Raw genomic sequence first — 22,165 nt, forward strand, 5'->3', positions numbered from 1 at the left:
AAATGGTCATGTGTGATCATGTAAAATATTTTATAGAATTAAATCTTGGAGCTCTTATTTATGTAAGAAAGGATTCAGCACCAATATTGACCTACTTTTTCTTTCTCATTCAGATTTTTTTAGCAAGAGAATAACTGTCTCACACCATGATTTGAAGCCAGAATTTTATTGTAACATATTAAAAGAGAGAAACTCATTCTTGCTGTGTTTTTGTAATCTGAGTATAAGGTTACACCATATCAACAAACAGCAGATGGAGAAAAAAAATACTCTAGGAAGCTAGACTATAAATACTAGGTTAAATCCAGAACTTCAGGATTTTCAAAATTTTGCTACAGCTTCTCTAAACTGTCTGATCTTTAGTAAGAAATTCATAATTAAGAGTGGGGAAGAAAGGCGAAGAATCACAAATTGAGATCTGTGTTACTTTAGATGGTTTCATCATCATCTTACACTTCTTATGAAAGCCATTTTTGGTTCTGTAATCTCCTAACAGGTATGGGTTCAAAGAAGTAGCTCCATTGGAAATGTAAAAGTGATTTTTTTCCGTAATACCAGTATTATGACTCTCTTATACATTTAGTGACTTTCCTGTAAAAGACATCAATATGTTAAATTCACCCTTAGTGTTAGTGATTGAATGCCTTGTTGAAACAGCTCATTTGGCTTTCATTCGTTGATTTCTTCATTGAGTATATCATAAATCATGTACATATGTGCCAGGTACTATAGTTGGATTAAAGTTGCAGTCATAGAAGATATAGTTCCCATTCTCAAGTTGCTTAAGACAAACCAAGTGAACCATGACAATGAAATATAATAAATGTGGTAAAAGTAAGCATGATGTGCCATGGAGGTATGTAGTAAGAGCTCCTAACCCTTACTGGGTAGTTGTGGAAGTCATTAATTTTGATTACCAAAGATGGGATAAGAAAAATATGAAGTGAATTTTGTGCTCCAATTCAGCTTATTTTAAGATAAATAGTCTTGAGGGGCCGGCCCCATGGCCCAGTGGTTAAGTTCACACACTCTGCTCCAGCGGCCCATGGTTTCACTTGTTCGGATCCTGGGCGCGGACATGGCACCACTCATCAGGCCACGTTGAGGCGGTATCCCACATACCACAACTAGAAAGACCCACAACTAAAATACACGACTATGTACTGAGGGATTTGGGGAGAAGAAGCAGGGGGAATAAAAAGATAAATAGTCTCATTAATAGTACCAATTTATTGAATATCTGTGATATGCTATATGTTACAACAAATACAATCTTGTCATTTACATTAGACATCTAAAATAATAATAATGAGGATTTTTTTTCCTAAGAAAATATTTGTCTTTCTTCTGATTGTTGGGCTCTCTATGGTTAACTGGTGTAGACTCATTCAGGCCATACAACTCACACATACCATTGGCTTTGAGAGGCACCCAGGAAAAGCAATACAGGTTCATTAATGAAAGTCCATTCTTCACTACTAGAAACCCAACTCAGACTCACCACCTACTAATGATTGTTGGATCATTACCTTCATCCTTGTATGTGAAGGTCAGTACATCATGGTTATACTATGAGCGCTCACCAGTAGGAAAAGCATTATGATGCAGTGTTTCTGAAAAGTAGTAGTTATGAATTTGGAGAAACAGCCTTGAACAGAGAGGGAGATTTCCAAATACAAGAAAAAGTGGGAATATAGAAATTAAGATGACAGGTAAGAAGATGGGAAATGTTGGCAAAGAGAACACGAGTTTAAATGAAGTAAGCTAAGTGGAAGAAAATATAGTGGGCTCAAGAAGTTTGAGGAGTTTAATCGTTAAATACCATGCAAAAAGACTTAATGGAAAGTCACATACATTTGAAGTTGGGATGTTGGACAGTCGTTATTTTCTACAATTCTGTCTCTGATTTTCACCAGTTCTGCCAGCAGAATGGTGGAGGAAAAGTAATTAAGCCTTGAGCAGTTGTTTTAATTAGCTCTCTACAGTGTAATGAAGACTTACGTCTTATCTTTTAGTTATATACTAGAATCAACACATAGTTTAGCTGTTTATAGTCCTTATCTAATTTTTAAAAGATTATGTGTTGATATGACTACAAAATTAAATTTTAACTTTGGTAAGAACAGACTTTAGTGAAAAATGAAATATTAATTCTATAACAGCACAGGAAAGTAAGCAGGCCTACTTTTTGAATAGGCTTAACTCTTCAAAGTTTTCAGAGAGTAGAGGAGAGAATATCTTTGATAAGATTTTGTTTACTTATTTTTTATTTCCACTCATGATTTTGGTAGATTTCAGTCAATTCAGGATATAATAGTTCTTGTTCAGTGATAGCATTTTATTACAGTGAGAAACCAGATGATGACCTAACAGTAATAATTCTTATTGATTTGTATCTGATAGGGGGAAAAATACAAGCATATTCTTCTGTATTTGTTATTGAAAGGAGAGATTTTGCAAATAGCATTTTTGCTTTCATTTCTCATACATTACGTCCATTCTCTTTCCAATACTTGTAAACCATAAGACTTCTGGACCAAAGTATGTTAGAACCTTTAAGATTTTGAAATTTCGAACTAATGATATTGATATGACATAAATATTGATAATAGCTTAAATTTAAAAATGGACAAGTTTCTACCTACATACAAGTCACCTCTTTTAGAGACTGAAACCAGTTACATTTATTGGAAGACCCTCAATGAAAACACAAACCAAATAAAATACTCTCAATAGTCATCAGGTGAATACAATCCTTTTTTTTTAATATTTACTAATTAGAATTATTGATAAAACTATAATTGACTTTCTGGCTTTCCTCCACACTCTCTTTTTTCAGTGCATGCCCTTTAAATGTTGAATTTAGGCTTACCTGATTATATTACTGATATAATATACTGAAATATTTAATTGGATTGGAGTGACTTACTAGATGCCAATTTGCCACACCCAGAATGTTGCAAAGCTTAGTACACAGGCCTATTTACTTCTTCCAGACTAAATAAGCATCTTTCTATGTGTGTGTGTAGACACACATGTGAACATGCGTATGTCCATGGATTTTTTTTATTACAAATCAGATAGAGGATGGACCAATTCTGAACATATGTGTAGATGTTTAACAATTCTCAATCATCCTATTGTCTTTTTACAGTGTAAAAGACCCTTGAGCAATACTAAGCAATATGAGATTAGGTTCTGTATTTCTTCTTATGAGTCTTACTAAGGTCCTGGTTTTTAAATTTTTTTAACCTCCGTAAATTACAATTACTTAACAAGTGCTTATTGAACACTTTCTAAGTGTAACCTAAAATTTAAAGTGACATTAAAGAGAAGAAAGTGAAGGTGTAGCCCCTGTTGACCTTCCATTTAAGTGTTTTCTCCTTATAGGAGAGCCTGAAGGTGACCAGTCTGTTCCCTTGCCCTGAAGTTGAGGTGTGGGGGACAGAGTAGATCCTCTCAGGACTCTGGGATACTGAGGAGGATGAGCTCTCAGGCAGATGTGCAAGTTGGTACAGCAGAAACAAAATAATAATAATAACACAGATTATACTGTCCTCTTTAATTATCATGTTTGGCTTCCTTTCTGTCATACATTCGTATGACTATACTTCCATTTTGGTGCCTTTCTTTTACTCCTGCTTGTACTTTTTTTTTAACATTAGAAAACAATACTATTTTAAATACTTAATCACTATTCCATTATACTGATTTTATTGAGTTCAAGTTAACCTCTTAGCTAACATTATTTAATGCCTGCTGTGTACGAATATTATATTACATATTGATCCTGAATGCCACAGCCTTGCACTTTTATTTTCACATCCTTTCCAAAGTATAATACATGTTGTTAATGAAAATTCTATAAGCACCAGCTCCAAAACACCATGGTTTAATAGCATGTGTTAGGCCTACTGCTGAATCTTTAGTAACTTTATTAGTAACAAAACAATATAGGGAAGATATATTTTTAAATCATATATTTTTGTATCAGTCAACATTCTGTTACAAATATCTTCTCTGGCCAGTTTAACAATAGAAGAGACATGTTAAAAGGTATTAATTAGGTAGCTAACAGACCTCAGCAGAACCAGAGAGCCAGCTCTGAAATTACCCAGTCAATAACATTGCACAAGCATTCCAGGAGCTTCTCTAGCAAAGACACTATTTCCATTGGCACCCAGCATATATGATGCATCAGTCTGAACACCACTGTCATCCCCCAAAACCTGCTATCTCCAACAGCATATCAAGTTCTCCAAGAAGAGTTGCGTCATCAGGTTGCTTGATTCAACTTTCAAATCACACTGTATGAATTTGATTGCTGGGACCTAAGGTACTGCCTATCTGTAAGACAGTTGGGAGAATGCTAATGTACTGATTTCCGCCTTAAGAAGACTGGAATCATACTGTAGAAAACTAACACATGTAAAGAAAGTGTTCAAAACTTTGTTGGCAACCACAGATGACCGATGTCCACAGATGACAGTGAACTGGATTATTTTTCATTTTAAATCTTCATTGCATCATTTAAAATTTCTAGAGGTCAGATACAGATCATTGTCTTTCTCTGGAAAATTCATCCCAATTTTTGTCCTCAGTAAGCATCCAAATTCTTCTCTTAGTGAATCACTTCTACCAAGTGTTGGCTCCTCTAACCATCATCCATGCTTGAACTGAAAGAGAGGAGCACACCTGCACCCGTAAGGTGGGGTTTCTCACCCTCAGCACTACTGGCATTTTGGAACGGATAATTCTTTGTTGTTGGGGGCTTTTCTATGCATTGTAGGATGTTTAGCAGTATCTCTAGCCTCTACCCACCAGATGCCAGTAGTGCACACACACACAGATTCACACATAATGATAATCGAAATTGTCTTCAAACATTGACAGGGGCCGGCCCGGTGGTGCAGTGGTTAAGTTCGCATGTTCTGCTTCGGCAGCCCTGGATTCACTGGTTCGGATCCCAGGTGCAGACATGGCACCACTTGGCACGCCATGCTATGGTAGCCGTCCCACATATAAAAAGAAGTAGAGGAAGATGGGCATGGATGTTAGCTCAGGGCCAGTCTTCCTCAGCAAAAAGAGGACGATTGGCAGTAGTTAGCTCAGGGCTAATCTTCCTCAAAAAAAAAAAAAAAAAAAAATTGACAGATGTCCCCTGGAGTACAAAATCACTGCCAGTTGAAAGCCACTAAGATGCAACTATGTCTTTGCTTAATGGACAACTTATGAACTAATAGATGCTACCTTACAGTCTGACCATTGATGTTGTAGTTATATGTCTCTCACTGCTTCCCCTAAATCCTTTTCATCAACATGTAAGAAATTATATAAATCTAGAAAGAAGGTTGAAAAATTATCTTTTCTTTGTAGTCCTCCGGTAATTCACTTGCTTCCTCCAACTCTTCCCTTTTGCTTTGTCTTCTGCCCCTTCTGTACATTGTAAATATTCTGCATCCTCTCTGTGCTTCTATAGGATCACCGGGTACCTATAGGAAGCAAGGGAGGAGAAGGAAAGTTAGTTCATATTTTGAAGTTAAACTTTGGGCTTCAGAAATTTGGTGAATTGAGTGAGTACATATTTCTTGAAGTTATCATGGGAACAAATGAAATTAAAGTATCAATTTTGTCATCACATTAAATTTACTTGGAAAGATGTTCCCACAGTATAGAAATTAGCTATTATATAGTCAAGATTTGGGGTTGAGCCTCTTGAAAAAGACCTTCCTGTATTCCCCTTTGTAATTCAGAACATAAGCGAGGAACTATAGATAAGCCATATAAATCGCCTTTTTCTTTTAATGCATTCTACAATATTCATTAATTTATATATATTTTCACTCCTTAAAAAATGATAATTTTTGTGAGTAAAATGGTTTTATATATTAATCCTTAACTATTCTAAGCAAAAATAAAATAGTGAAAAATCAGTTTAACGGCATTTGGTTTCCTGCTTAATTTCAAAGTTGACCTGAATCATATTGCTACTTTTTCAAATTAACCTCCAAAATTGCTAACCTGTTTTAAGAGTTTAGGAGCATGGCTTTCCAAAAGTGAAGAGTAACAGTAATTTCTTTATTTTAAGTATTTCTTTTACTGCTTAATAAGTTATAGCTTTGTAAGTATGAAGGCATGATTAAATTTCTTTTCATGTTGCTTTTAAGGTGAATAAATAATTCAGCTTTTTATCAGGGTAGTTTCAGTTTTTATACTATATCATATATAGCTCATCAGCTGTGTTAGAGAGAACTTTTTATTCCTTACCAGAAATACTTAGGGTTTTTCTATTATTAAAAAAGAGAGAGAGAGAAATGTTTATCTTATTCTGTCTGAAATAACACACTAATTCTAATCAATGCATTTTTTATTTGTTAATTTTGGCTAATTTTATCTTAATGTATCTCCATAGGGTCCATATTCTAATTAAAATTCACTTCGAATTTAGTATAGCTTAGATATATTTTAATAATCTATGTAGGAAAAATATTTATTTACAAATGTGTGATTAGGTAATTACAAACATGTAGTTATTGGCTATCTGTTGACCTGTTTAAAAAGTAACAAATTTTTGTGGCTTTCATCTTCCTATTTTTAATATTAGTGAGATTGAATTTTTACATTTTATCACACCAAATGAAAAGAATTTGGAGAGATTAAGATACATCATATAAAAATATTATATTAAACATAATAATTGATTTTCATAGTTTATTATTTATTGTTAGATTTAAATGAAATATTTAATTGTAAAGAAAAATGATATAATACGTTCTTGCTAAACTGCATTACTACATTAAATCTTTTTAGAAACTAGAATTTTATTGTAAAAATAATACTATTTGAAAATATTCAAATAGCACAGAAGTAGAATAAGTAGAAAAGCAGTATGAAGATATCCATTTCCAGCAGTATAACAGATTACTCTCAAAGGCTGTTTTAATACAAAACACCCAAATCCTGAATAAAACGTAATGTTATTTCATTGCTAGGTTCCATGGGTAGAAACAAAATCTTAACAAGCAAGGGAAGAAAAAAAATTTGGACTGAAACTAAAGCTTGAGCAATAAACATACAAGACAGGTGGGGCTGTCTTAATGACAAGTTAAAATAATAATACTTAACCGAAAAGAAAGCTGTAGGCCAATAGCAAGATGGGGAAGCTGGAAGAAATAATTCTCATTTAAATCCTCCAGGTGGGCTTTTTCCCTCTTGTTTTGTTTTGTTTACAGATTATGTCAACCAAATATGAGTTCATAGTCAAAGTCAAGCAAACACATAAGGAAATAAGCCACCATAAGTGCGAGTTAGCAGAAATGGCAAATTATATAGACACTCCAAGATGCAGATATTGAAGTTAGCTAATATGGAATATATAGAAGCAAATCTGAAATGTTTAAAAAAATAATACAGCAGAACTAAACTTAGAAGAATTGAAAATATAATTGTCAAAATGACAAAGAAATCATTAATGGGTAGATGTATTAGTCAGTATCTAGTCAGGGAAAACAGAAACTATTCTAATTACTTTAAACAGAAACCATTTAATACAAGGAATTGGTTACACAGGTTATTAAAAAGGACCAGAAAGACCAAAGAGAGGATAACTGGCAGAGCAAATAAAAAGGAAAAAGGAGTAATGTCCAGAGCTCAGAAGCTGCTAACATTCCTTGGTTGGAGTCTATAGGCCTAAACCCACTGAGATGCTGTTACAGTCACTTTTCGCTCCACCAAAGTGTCTCAACCAGAGCTGGAATTATCAAAAGTTATTGCTGCTTCTCAAACTGATGTGTTCCAGAATCACCTTATCCCTACTGCCCCAATAGCACCTTATAATCTCCCACTGGTGCCTCTTTTGGAAAGGATTTAGTAGGAAACTTGTCAGAGAATCCAGCCATTTGCAAACTCCTCACCTCATACAATAAAAAGCAGAGCATAGAAGAGTGGGAATGAGGGCTTTAAGCAGAAACAGACAAGTACTTGGCAGAGTGGATTATATATCAGTTTGCATACAGCTGAAGAGAGAATTAGTGGATTGGAAGAGATGTTTGAAAATGACAAAATACAGCAGAGAAAGACAAATATATGAAATAAAGGTAGAGATTTATAGGCTAAAACGTGAAATTCTGAGACTAATCAAAGACTCCCACTGAGAAAATAGAGGAAATGAAGGACAGGCAATATTTAAAGAGCTAATAACTGGTAATTTTCCAGGAATGATAAGCAGGAGTTACAGAGAGCACAATCACAGTGTATAATAAGCAAGAGGAAATGAAAAGAAATCCAGACCTTGAGATTGTGTGGTAAAACTGCAGGACATCAAAAACAGGAAAAGACTCGAAAAGCAGCCTGAGGGGAAATAACACAAATCACCTGAAAAGAAATAACAAAATGAACAACAGACTTCTCAACAGCAACAATGGAAACTAGAAATCAATGGAATATTTTTAAAGAGAGAAAATATTTGTCAACCTAAAATTGGGTGCCTGGTAAAACTTTCTTTTAAGCCAAGTTTGTAAAAATGATAGATAACCAAAAACGGTTTACCACCAACAGACATAAACTAAAGGAACTTCTAAAAGGAAATGATTAATTGAGAAATCAGTAAAATGACAGAAAAAAGGAAAATAATTCCAAAGGAAAATAGAAGGAAATGAATGAAAAAATTGGCAAGCAGGACTAAACTCACTAAAATCTGTATGAAATACTATTACCACTACTAATAATAACAGATATTATTATTTAAAGTTTCAGGAGTTGGATAAAATGACAAAAATATAATGTTGGGCAACAATACCATGAAAACCTGGGGAGGGATACAGCAAGGATTATCAGTATACATCATAAAATTTCCAAGGTAACCCACTAAAAGAATATAAAAGAAGTATATGTTGTCCAATCCAATAGAAAGGAGAAAATGGAATAAGTTTCAAACAAATGAAAACTACACCAGTTAATATTTTAAGGCTAGAAGACAGATTTTTTTTAGGCGTAGAAGAAGTAGGGCAAATGGAAAGCAAAAGGTAAGATACTTGAAAGAAGTCTAAATACATTGGCAGTCATAACCAGTGACATTCTGAAAATATAAAGACATGAAAAGGTTGAAAATAAAAGGATAGTAAAAACTTATGCTGGGCAAACACCAAACAAACAAAAGCTAGGGCATCAATTTTGATGTGCCAAGCATGACTAGAGATAAGGAGAGCCAATACATAATAATGAATGGTTCAGTTCACTAGAAAGATATAAAATATTAAGCTTCTATACCCATAATAACATAGCCTCAAAACATTTTAAAATATTAAAATTCAGTAAAATTAAGGGAAGAAATTGATCGATTTAATATCATAACAATTTTAACATACATTTGTCTGTATAGAGTTGTACACCCAAAAATTACAGAATATGTATTCTTGTCGAGTGATTAATCATTTACAAAAAATTGACAATATTTTTACCTTAAAATGTCAGCAAATTTCAAAGAATTGTCTTACAAACCACATCTTCTGACATATAAATAATAGTTGATACCAAAACAAATTTTTAAATGATTATACATTTGGACATTTATTTTAAAAAGGACCTTTGAATAACTTATGAACCAAAAAAGAAATACTTTTAACTGGACAAAAACTAAACATTTCAAATTTATAGGCTACATAGCCTTAAATGCTTACATTAGAAAAGGCGGGACACTGAAAATTAATGGCCTGGCTTCCAATTTAATGAGTTAGAAAAGGAACAACAGCTTTTTGTAAAAAAAGAAAAAGTAGGAAGTGAGGTAACAAACAACAGAAATTGATGAAAAGGAAAACATACATTTAGCAGGTGGGATCAATGAAGCCTGAAATTTTACAGATCTTTTAAAAGATCTATAAAATAGATAACCTTCTGGAAGTTTAATCAGTTAAAAATTAAAGAGAAAAAGCAGAAATAAATGATATTCTGAGTAAAAAAAGGATACACAACTACAAATCAACTAGAGATTTAAGATAAGAGGATACTATGAACAACTTTATGCTGAAAATTAATAAAAACTTAAGTGAAATGTACAAACTCCTAAGAATTATGCCATACCAGAAGTGACTCAAGCAAAAGCTGAAATCCAAGATAATCCTGTAACCATTAAAGAATTAAATCTTTTGTTAAAACCATCTCATAAAAAATCCCAAAAACTAGCCCCACAGTTACAACTGACCTCTGACCTTTTAAATACAGGTCATTTTAAACTTACTCTTCCAGAGAATAGAAGAAGAAATAGCCCCAAACTCTGCAATATACATCTATATCAAAACCTTAATATCCAAACCAAAGACAGCAAGAAAAAGTAAAAGTACAATTCACTCTCACTCATGAATGTTAATATTAAATCTTAAAACGTTAGCAAACTGAATACAGCAATGTATAAAAAAAGAAAATGCATCATGATCAAGAAGGGCATCAAAAGAATGTAAGTGTGGTTTAACATTAAGGAGAAAAAAAATCTTTGTATGTCATTTAGCATGTTAGATTAAAGGAGAAGCATGGTCATCTCAATAGATTTTTTAAAAACTTCTCTGACTCGTTCATGGGGTGGAGAGGACCTCTTAGCAAAATTAGAAAAGAAGGGAAGATTCCCTAACTTGATAAATGTTATCTATCAAGAATATGCAGCAAATATCTTCTTACAAATGAAATACTAGAAGCATTTTCTTTAAAATTGGAACAAGACAATTTAATATTGTAGTGGAAGTCAGAGTCCCCACAGGAAGAAGAGAAAAGAAATATCAAGTATAAGCATTTGAAAGGAAGAAATAAAACTGCCTTCATTTGTAGATGACATGATTGTCTACATGTAATACTGAAAATAATTTACAGGTAAACTAGAGTTTAGCAAGGTAACTGACTATAAAATCAATGTTAAAATATAAGTTGTATTTATGTGGCCAGCCTGGTGGTGTAGTGGTTAAGTTCACGCGCTCCAGTGGTTAAGTTTATATGCTCTGCTTTGGTAGCCCCGTGTTCGCAGGCTCAGATCTCTGGTGGAGACCTAGCACCACTCGTCAAGCCACACTGTGGCAGCCTCCCACATAAAATAGAGGAAGATCGGCACAGGTGTTAGCTCAGCGAAACTCTTCCTCCAGCAAAAAAAAGGAAGATTGGCAACAGATGTTAGCTCAGGGCCTATCTTCCTCACAAAAAAAGTAATAATAAGTTGCATTTCTAATGTACAAAAAGTTAGAAAAGATACTATTTACTAGAATCACAGGGACTTAAAGTACGCAGAAATAAAGTTTGCAGGGTCTCTATGGAAAAACTATAAACTTTATTGAGCAACATTAGAGATCTAAATGGAGAGTTGCACTGGTACATTAGACTCAATATAGTCTTGATGTCAGTTTTTTCTAAATTGATTCTTAAATCAATGTGATTCCAGTGAAAACTCTCAACAAGATTTTTGAGGAACTCTACTTGGGTCTAAATTTTATATGGAAAAGCAAAGAGCCTAGAATAGCCAACAGACTCCTAAAGAAGAATACGATGAATGGATTTGCTCTGTCAGATAATGAGATTTGTTGTAAAGATGTAGAATTTAAGAAAGTGTAGTATTGGCAGAGGAATAGAAAACTTGACCAACTGAACAAAATATATCATTTTGAGATACCTAAATATGTGATCAAACTTTTTTTCCAAAGCAAAGGAATGATGAATACAAAATTTAGGATAATGATTCTCTCTATGACAGGGAGTTTGAGATTAGAGAGTTAGTATGTGTTCATGGGCATTTATTTTATTATTATGCTTTATAACATATGTATGTTACATACGTATTATATAGATAATATGATTATATTAGTTTTCTAAGTCTGCCATAACAAACTACCACAGACTGGATGGTTTACACAACAGAGATGTATCTTCTCACAGTTCTGGAGGCTAAAAGTCCAAGATAAGGTGTTGGCATATTTACTTTATCCTGCCTGACCCTCTCTCCTTGGTTTTCAGATGGCTGCCTTCTCACTGTGTGCTCACATGGCTTTTTCTGTGCCCTCCCACCCAGGTTGTCTCTTCCTCTTGTAAGGACAGTAGTCTTTTGAATTAGGACCCCACCCTATTGACCTCATTTAACCTTAATTACCTCCTAAAAGACCCTATTTCCAAATACAATTATGTTGAGGGTGGGAGTTGAGCTTCAACATATGAGTTTTAGGGCAACTCAATTCAGTCCATAACAGCAATTTTTAATTAAGAAATTTAAATAGGGGCTGGCCTGGTGGCGCAGCAGTTAAGTTCGAACTTTCTGCTTCGGCGGCCCAGGGTTCACCGGTTCAGATCCTGGGTGTGGACATGGCACTGCTTGACAAGCCATGCTGTGGTAGGCATCCCACATATAAAGTAGAGGAAGATGGGCATGGATGTTAGCTCAGGGCCAGACTTCCTCAGCAAAAGGAGGAGGATTGGCAGCAGATGTTAGCTCAGGGCTAATCTTCCTCAAAAGTAAGTAAATAAATAAATAAAGATCATGCAATCAAATATTTTAAAAAAAGAAAAGAAATTTAAATAGAATGTGCACCCTGCACTCATCCTTTTTGTGTTCAGAAGTTCTTGATATTAACCTCTTTTGGAATTCCTTTTCATATTTCTCTAAGAAAAGCAAGCAAAAGGGCCTGATTAGGATAGGAAGGGTTACATCCTTTAACAGGCGTATTCACAAATCACTCTGCATAGGTCTATAAACTCTACAATTCAAGCCAGTGAATTGAAACTCCTAGAACTCTTTAATAAACCTAACAGTGGAAAAGACCAGAGAAGAAAACGTTCTAAGGTTTCTGAAAATTTTTCTTAATCTTAGATAGTCTCAAGTTATATTTCAAAGTATGTTTTTCTTTCATAAAGGGGTTAGAGAAATGTTGATTATTTTTTGCGTGTTTCAGAAAACAATGTTAAAGAACAGTACTTACTAGGAAAAAAAAATCCGTATCTAAAAATAGTTTTATCACATGAGTTTATACTTTAACACAAAAAACAAAAAAAATTTACAGGTTTAATTTGCAGGGCAGCTATTTTTTTGACATATTCTTGCTTTGCTCAGACTGAATGATAATGACTTAATATTTCTCTGCATTGAATATGAGGAATTTTAGCAAATACTCAGATGATTTAATGTATCTTATACTATTAAAATCTCTTTTCCTGCCTGAAAGTAATTTTGACTCTAGAATGCTTTTCTGGGGCCAGCCCAGCGGCGCAGCGGTTAAGTTCGCACGTTCCACTTCTCAGCGGCCTGGGTTTGCCGGTTCGGATCCCGGGTGGGGACATGGCACCGTTTGGCATCCCACGTATAAAGTAGAGGAAGATGGGCACGATGTTAGCTCAGGGCCAGGCTTCCTCGGCAAAAAGAGGAGGATTGGCAGTAGTTAGCTCAGGGCTAATCTTCCTCAAAAAAAAAAAAAAAAAAGAATGCTTTTCTTTTGTCATCATATATTTCACAAGTAATGTACTTTGGGGGTCACCTAAAACAAGGAACGGGTTTCTTATCAGCAGACAGTAATTCCGTCTAATGTGTTCATCTGCCTGATTTTAGAAAGCACATAAGAAAGAATTAATGGAAGCTTCCAGATATTTTTACAACAGGCATATTTCTTCAATTCTGTATCTTGTCAAAGCTTAATAGCCTAAAAGCTAAGAGATATATTGATAAAGTTGTCAGATAAAAACAAATATTTACAAATCATTGTTCTGAAAATAGATAAATTAATAAACATTTGTCTTAGGTTTTCCATTTGTTCCTTAAGAGATGCAGATATAGAACATGTGTGCTATAAAAGAGTGTTTCTGTTGACGTTTGTATGTATCCAGTTTTTTTCTGTTCTCTCTGACTTGTGTTGAGTTATTGAAAAACAAATGAAACATTTAATGATTCTTTGCTGTAGCTTTCCTCAGTCTGGTATACTACATTATGTAAATTTTTGTTTTACTTTTTTCTCACAAAGTAGAAATTACTTCATTGGTTTTTTCCTGAATATAATAGCAGTGCTGCTTATTGCAAATGTCTTTTTCTAATAACGTAGACACAGTTCATACTAGAATGGGTTCTCTGGAAGAAATGATATTACATTTCCTTATTGCCATGGTTGTTTCTATAATAAGAGCAGTGTAGACAATACACAGTGACATAGCATGAATCCAAAGTCCAAATCTTTGTTATGGGATTTGACTCGCTTTTATTAACAAAATCAATTGGGAAACTGCCAAATACTCTATTTCTTTTTTATATTATAGACCAGTGTTTTTTAATATGTTGTATCTAGAATTCTACTTCTACCAAAATTACCTGGAGATGCTTGTTAAAAATACAGATGCCTAAATGCTACACTATAGCTTCTCAATCAGAATATCTTCAGTCTGGCATGGACATCTGCATTTTAACAAGCAACACTGGTTAAAAACTTAAACTTAAGCACTCTGCAGTTTGAGAAGCACTGACATACACCATAGCCTGAGTACTGAAAGAGCTTTGTTCCATGCCTTTTTAGGTGTGTTTGACCTAAAGTATTATATCTGTGTTACAGCTCTTTTAAATCTTTGTTTAAATCAAACAGCAACTTAAACCAAGGAGAACCAGACTTAGCTCTGGCTCTGTGCTAAACAGTTTCCCTAAACTAGTTTACCTGGGGAACTTCTCTTCATCCTGCACAGCCTATGGCTGCCCTATGTTTATCTGTCAGCCCTGGAGGACAGACAGCACTTTTAAAATCTGTCCCATTCATTCTTGCTACAAGTTTAGGAAATATTATCTCTTGATTTCTTTAAAGAAATATTTTAGTCCAATATTAATTTAGGGGATAGTGGTAACGAGCAAAGATTCACTTCCATTCCTTCATTCAATGTAATTGCAAATTTGAACAGTTTAAAACTAAGTTTAAAAAAGTTCACTGCCTTTCAGCCTCTTAAATATAGCTTGTAATTCTTACTAGGAGTTACAGTATATTTCTTTTAGCTCTGCATCACTGGGATTTAGTTAGTTCCAGAAACATTATAGGCCACAGGCCTTTTGATATTCTTTTTCTTATATGGAGACCAAGAGAGCTAAAAATAAAGGCTTTCTAACAAATTATTCAGCTCTCACTCCTGCAAGAGTTTCTGGATAAAGGAAAAAGGAAACTACCCTCCTACGTTAGAGAATTAAGAAGTTTGGCGATCCTGTGGGGAAATATTCCTATCTAATCTTTTAAATTTAGGTCCACGTAATCTGTTTCCTTAGGTTTCAGAATCTCCTCTTCAACCTCTATAATGCAATGTAAAGAAATAAATCACCTCCAGAGTCAAAAGTCTGAGATTAAGGAAAATAAACAATACATTGCCCAGACTTTTGTGTTCCCCTGCAAATAAATAACAAAACAGAAAATCGACGTGGTCTGTGATTGACACCTTGCTTTTCCAAAGACGTCTCTAGTGTTCAGTCATCTTCACAGGTTAGCAGGGAGTAGATGTTGAAACCGTAAGAAGAAGGAGAGTGTGCACTCAAAAATGAAAACAACAGACTGCTAATTTCATTGATTCCTATGTGCTATAAACCAGTGCTTCTAAATCGTCCTAACTCAAGTTAATCAGACGTACCAGATTTGGGGAACCAATAGCAGACATTTCGTTGTTCGGAACTCTGTCTTCTCACTTTTTTCCTGGCTTGGGAAGTCTGACCTTCTCAGCCTGAAGTTCACCAACTTTGAAAGAGAAAGTCCAGCCTCCTCCCACATGGATTGGAGACAGAGCAGATACTCTTGGTCTTCATGTTGAACCTTAACACACCTGAGGGATTAGTAGCAGTGACACAATACACTGGCAGGGGGTGGGAGGTTGGCAGACTGGAGTAAAAAGAGGAGTTGTTGAGAAACACTGTGGATACGTTGTAGTTTTGAATCGGAAGGAAAAGGTCATGCTTATAACTACAAGGTAGATATTTAAGCAGTGTTGACTTATTATTACAGTCTAGTTATTATTTACACCTTTTACTGCTTTATGTTACAAATCTCCTGATTTAAGATTTTACAAATAGCAAATGCATTTTTGCACCAATAAAAATATAAGGTCTTATTCTTGTTTTCTGCCATACTAAATTTACCTTGCAGCTAGATTTTTTTTTGCAGTATTATTTTTATCTTGTATTGAGATCAAGATTGTATTAGTTTCATAAATAACTTGAATTTGCTTTTGCTCTTTTTATATTTTCTGGAACAACTTACATGAAATAGGAATTAACATTATCTTGAGAATTTGGAAGAACCTACTTGCAAAACCATCTGGTCCTGGGGTTTCTTAAAAGGGTAATCTTTGACTATTGCTTCAATTTCTTTATTACTTATTCAAATTCTTTATTTCTTCTTATAAAAATTGAGATATTTTGTATTTTCCTAGGAATTTATCCATTTCATCTCTATTTTCAAATATTTTATAAATCGTTGTTCATAATACTCATTCTTACTTTTTTAATCTCTGTAGTATCTATAGTTATTTCCCCTTTTCATTCTGTATTTTTTGTTTGTCCATTCTCTCTTCTGTCTTTTTCAGGTCTTGCCAGAAGTCTGCTTATCTTATTAATCTTTTCAAGTAATCAGCTTTTGGTGCGCTATTCTTTGTTGTTTGTTATTATTGTGGTTGTTGATGTTGTTCTCCATCATCTGCCCTTTTATTTATTATTTCCTACCTTCTTGTTTTTTTGAGCTTGCTCTGTGCTCTTTTCCACCTTCTTTAGTTGGATGCTTAACTCATTTGATTGTAACGTTTTTTGTTTCTTGATAGATGTGTTTGAGCTGTAAACTTCCTTTTGACTGCTGCATCACCACTCGTTCTTACTTTCTTTCCTAAGACTACTGAGGATAGGATTTTCCCTTCCTAGTTAAGGTCAACCCTTTCCACTTTGACTTTTCCTTTCCTATCTCTTCCATGGCTTTGCTTTTAGTCCTTGTCTTAGTGTTAGAGATTGGGGTGCAAGGAACAGAAACCCATTCATGTTAAGAGAAAAGAGGAGTTCATGTAAGGATGCCAGTGGACCATAACTGGAAAGCTATCAGACACCAAGGCAGCTTGTTCTCTCTCTCTCTCTTTCTTCTTTAGATATCGTCTCTCATGGAACCTGTGCTTCTCTCCACAGTTTCTGTTCTCTTCTCTTTCTGTAAAAGCTAGCTTCCTCATGCTCTACCTTATAGATGCTTCCTTTAGCCACTCATGGTTTTTGTTTTCTATAACTTCAGCTTTAACATGGCTCATTACTACTACATTTATTTTTATTTTTTATTTTTTGCTGAGGAAGATTTGCCCTAACATCTGTTGCCAGTCTTCCTCTATTTTGTATGCAAGCCACCACCACAGCATGGTCACTGATAGACAAGTGGTATAGGTCCATGCCTGGGAAGTGAACCCAGGCCACCAGGGCTGACCCTGCATTATCTTTTCATATCACTACCCTTTCATCTGAGTTTCCACCACTAATCAGCCAATTATTTCCATATTTCTTAGTTCATCCTCCTAACAAAGAGAATCCAATTTGTCAACTCATCTTTTCATAATAGGTAACAGGTCATTAACCAACCTATGTGCCTATCATTAGTCAATCACCTGTATTGAGGAGTGAAGAACCACACCATATAACCTGTGCTGTGATGGACAGGGGCGGTGGGCAAGAGATATTCCCTTTGGGACATATTGGTAGAACAAACTCCAGTCATTTCTGATAGTCCTCTCATTCGTATATATTCAGTTTCACTCCATTAGTGCCTTCTCCTCATACTTTAATTTTATTTAGTTTTGTCACTCTAAAAAAGAAATCCTCTTTCGGTCCTTTTCTCATTTAGCTACCATGAACTCATTCTCTTTTTCACCGCATCCCTTGTACTCTAAAAAGTGGTAGTGCTATGTTCACATCCTCGTCTCTCATTAACTTCTCATCCCATTGAAAGCGGGCTTTCTCTTTTTTCTTTTTCTTTTTTAAAGATTGGCACCTGAGCTAACATCTGTTGCCAATCTTCCTTTTTTTTTCTTCTCCTTCTTCTTCTCCCCAAAGCCCCCCAGTACATAGTTGTATACTCTAGTTGTGAGTGCCTCTGGTTGCGCTATGTGGGATGCTGCCTAAGCATGGCCTGATGAGCAGTGCCATGTCCGTGCCCAGGATCCAAACTGGGGAAACCCTGGGCTACCGCACAAGCTGAGCGCTCAGGAACTTAACCGCTCCGCCACAGGGCTAGCCCCCAGGCTTCCTCTTTTATTGTATTCCTGGAACTGTTCTCATCAAGGGCACCATTAATCTTCTAACTGCCATAGCTAGTGGAAATTTTTCAGTTCTAATTTCACTGCTCTTTTGTCAGTATTTGACATTCATGGCAACTTTCTTCTACAGATATTCTACTCCCTTGGTTTCTGTGAATCTACACTTCCATGGTATTGCTTATAACCTTTTGACTACTCTTGCTCTTTTTCTTTTTGTGGGCTTTCCCTGTGCCGCAACCCCCCCCCCCCCGCACTGAAAATGTTGATTTTCTCAAGATTTCATATTTACACACTACTCTTTTTACCCTAATTCTCTCCAGTTTTAGTTTCAACTGTCATTTATAAACTGTTTATTCCAAAACTCCCATTTCCATCCTAGACGTCCCCATAGAACTTCAGATTCATATATCCATGGATGATCTTTCGGCATCTCAACGTCAACATATCCTAAAGTGAATTTGTCATGCCTGCTCCCAAATTTGTTCCTCTTGTGTTTTTTTCTTTGTTTGTTTCGTTTGTGGTATAGCCATTCACCATTCAGACAAACTAGAATTATGAAAGTCTTCATAGTCCAGGGTTGGAAAACATAAGACACATGTGCTGCCATTCCTCCATCCCATGTTTATAACAGACATGTGACTCAATGAACACACATGCTGACACTGCCTCATCCTATTCTCATACTAGGCATATACCTCTCGTGGTTATCTGTCCTAATGCAGTTAGATGACATCACAAAAGCCTTTTCTACATGGTGTTTCAGGCAACCACTGTCAGTCAGTTAGGATTAGTACCTTGGTTATTCTCCACTCTGCTCTTTGTGCAGTCACCTTTAGGACTACATCAGGAGCTTTCTTGCCCTCTGTATTCTAGTTGGGTTTGCTGGGAGGCATTCATGGAAGAACAGAAAGTGGAGGGAGAGTGATATTGGGATATTTATTCTTACAGAGGTTGCCGTAGGTTGTCTGCCTCTCTTTATTGAAGGACACAACTCCTGTCAATACCCTCTTCTATTCCAGAAACTGTTCTTTTCTAACTTAGGGGTGATGATGGGTGTCCAGTATTCCCAGCCCTGGGGTCTTACATTATCCCTTGTCAGTTCCCCTAAATCTTACCCACATCCTTATGGATAAAGTTTTCCACAAACTACCCAATTTTTTTTTTTTTTAAAGATTTTATTTTTTCCTTTTTCTCCCCAAAGCCCCCCGGTACATAGTTGTATATTCTTCGCTGTGGGTCCTTCTAGTTGTGGCATGTGGGACGCTGCCTCAGCGTGGTCTGATGAGCAGTGCCATGTCCGCGCCCAGGATTCGAACCAACGAAACACTGGGCCGCCTGCAGCGGAGCGCGCGAACTTAACCACTCGGCCACGGGGCCAGCCCCCCCTTTTTTTTTTTTTTAAAGATTTTATTTTTTCCTACAAACTACCCAATTTGAGTGTACTGTCTTGTTTTCTGCCAGGACCCTGACTGATGTAGCATGTGAGTTAAAACTGATTTGCTATCCCTTTCCTGGACTCCCTACATCATCCTCAGGCCCCACACATCCGTGTAATTGCTAAGACTTGCTTATTTCAGATCCCAAATATTACTCAATTGTACACCTTCTTTCTACTCTCACTCTCAAAATTCTAGTTCAGGCCCTCAGTATCTCTCTATGAAATAAAAATGTGTGAAATGGAAAAGGATTGATATTGAGGCCAACTATTTAGTAGAGGTTACCAATCCCTGGCAAACTGATTACGTGGTCTACTTGATTATATTTGGCCTTATTATTCTCTGGTTAATTCATGAGTGTGTGTACTGTGGTCCCTATACTTCTGCCTTCTAATCCTTATATCTTAAAAGATGACTGATTTTTTTATTTGTTTTATTGATAACTATAGGAAGCTTTTATGTAATGAAATCTCAGTTGGAATCCTAACATATAGAATAAAAGGGGAACTGGTTCTAGTTAAAATAAGGTTAGCACCTAAGACACAATAGGAAAATTACTGCTCAGCATCTGTTACCAGTGCTTAATAAACATTTGTCTTCTGTTTATTTTCTCCAGCTCTCACTCCACTGCCATCCTGGCCCTGTGCTGAGTTAGCTTATATAAAATATTCTCACTCGACGTTAGCCATGATACTCTAATAAATAGGCTGCTCCATTTTTCTAACAGAGTTTGTTCTACCCATATTCACCAACATTATCAAAAACGGGGTATAATGAGATATAATGCTCTTGTTCCATCTGGGCAGGGTGATTTTTCAAGAAAGGTTCTTGTTTCAAAGGCATTTGAATTTTCCATCTATCATGAAGATTTATTTATTCTCATTTTTTGTCTGTGAATTAAAGAAAATTGATGAATGAAATATGAAAAAGCTTCCAGTTTATCAAAAGACTTTCCCATTCTAATTTAGGTTGAATATCACTCTCTGATAAATATGATCCTGTTAGCCCTTTTACCAGCCATATTATACAGCAAGACTCACTGAACTTGCAGTTAGCAAAAAAGTCTTTTTTAAATCATATACTGTAAATTATATCTTCTCTATCTTTCATTTAATCTTATTTTTTAAAGGTGATTTTTTTTTTTTTTTTTTACCTCTCTAAGGATATTTGGATCCTAATTCTGCAACCATTAGCCATTCTTCCAGCTCAATGTGTCTTCATCCTAGCTAATGGAAAATGTTTGTTTGGATGGGATTGCATAGAAAGCCTTTTGATCTGCCAGTGGAGAACTCTTTCTAATAGGAGATTGAACTTGAACATTGAGTCATAAATCTATGAATAGTAATTTAGTCAATAATGAATATGTGTGACTTTTGAAATATCACGCAGCTCTATTTTACCATCTGGTCCACAGGAGATTTCTAACGACTTTGCCAAATAACTTCTTGAAATCAAATGTACCAGGTCTAGAGCATTTTTCAGATCTGTCAGGCAAGTAATACTTTTCAGAAAATGATTGAGGTTAGTCTGACGTGACTTGTTCTTGGGGAAGCCAAACTAGGTCATAGTTATCACTACCTTCCTTTCTAAACACATGTAAAGCTATCCATTCATTGATTCCTTCTAGAAATCTTGGAAGGCTTAAAAACATGATTTAAAGCCTGACTGGTTTGTAGTTTGAGATCTCCACTTTCTTTTCCTTTTTTAAAAAGATAGGAACAGTTTTGTTATCTAGTCTTCCAGTATCTCTTCTAGTCTCCATTGTTCTTCAAGTCCTCTCATCAATCCAGTCGTCTCATCTCCAGGTTCTCTCATTTGTTTCCTTCAGGAAATCATATAGGTCAAGAATCAGGTAGCAGATCTGTTAAAGCAGATGAACGATCAGTTACTTTTTTTCACCTGTCTGAGATTGTGATTTATTCTTTTTAAAAATTTTTGTATTTTGAAATAATTTTAGACTTACAGAAGAATTGCGAAAATAGTACAGAGCATATCCGTATAGGCTTTGCCTGCCCTCCCCTAACGTTAACATCTTGCTTAGCCATGATCTTTATCAATTATCAAAACCAAAATATTAATATTGGTACAATATTATTAAAAACCGTAGACTTTATTCCAGTTTCACCATTTTTTCCATTAATGTACCTTTTCTTTTCAAGATACAATCCAAGATCCCACATTACGTTTAGTTTTCATGTCTCTTTAGTCTCCTCCAATCTATTGGAGTTCCTTAGTCCCTACTCATCTTTCATGACCTTGACACTTTTGAATACTAGTCAGGCATTTTGTTGAATGTCCCCCTGATGTTTTGTCCTGATTAGATGGAGAGTATGCATTTGGCAGACAAATATTAGGAAGTGATGTACCCTTCTCAGTGTATTATAACAGTTGGCACATGATGTTAGTATGTGTTATTACTGATGATGTTAACCTTGATCACTTGGTTTAGCAGGTGTCTGTCAGGTTTCTCCACTGTAAAGTTGCTA

The 22,165-nt window shown here is 35.3% G+C and overlaps 1 protein-coding gene and 1 long non-coding RNA gene across 28 annotated transcripts in view; one reads left to right on the forward strand and one right to left on the reverse strand.

The window, feature by feature from the left end:
- Positions 1–22,165, forward strand: part of MBD5 (methyl-CpG binding domain protein 5) — a 423,339-nt gene that overhangs the window by 313,821 nt on the left and 87,353 nt on the right. The gene's annotated exons all lie outside the window — the stretch shown is intronic.
- Positions 1,216–15,787, reverse strand: LOC139076789 (uncharacterized). The gene is made up of 3 exons (XR_011528747.1): positions 15,601–15,787; positions 8,290–8,373; positions 1,216–5,492 (listed from the first exon to the last, which is right to left on the reverse strand). It is a non-coding gene; the product is annotated as an uncharacterized lncRNA (long non-coding RNA).

Source organism: Equus przewalskii, chromosome 17, assembly GCF_037783145.1.
Source record: "Equus przewalskii isolate Varuska chromosome 17, EquPr2, whole genome shotgun sequence".
Classification (NCBI taxonomy): Eukaryota; Metazoa; Chordata; class Mammalia; order Perissodactyla; family Equidae; genus Equus; species Equus przewalskii.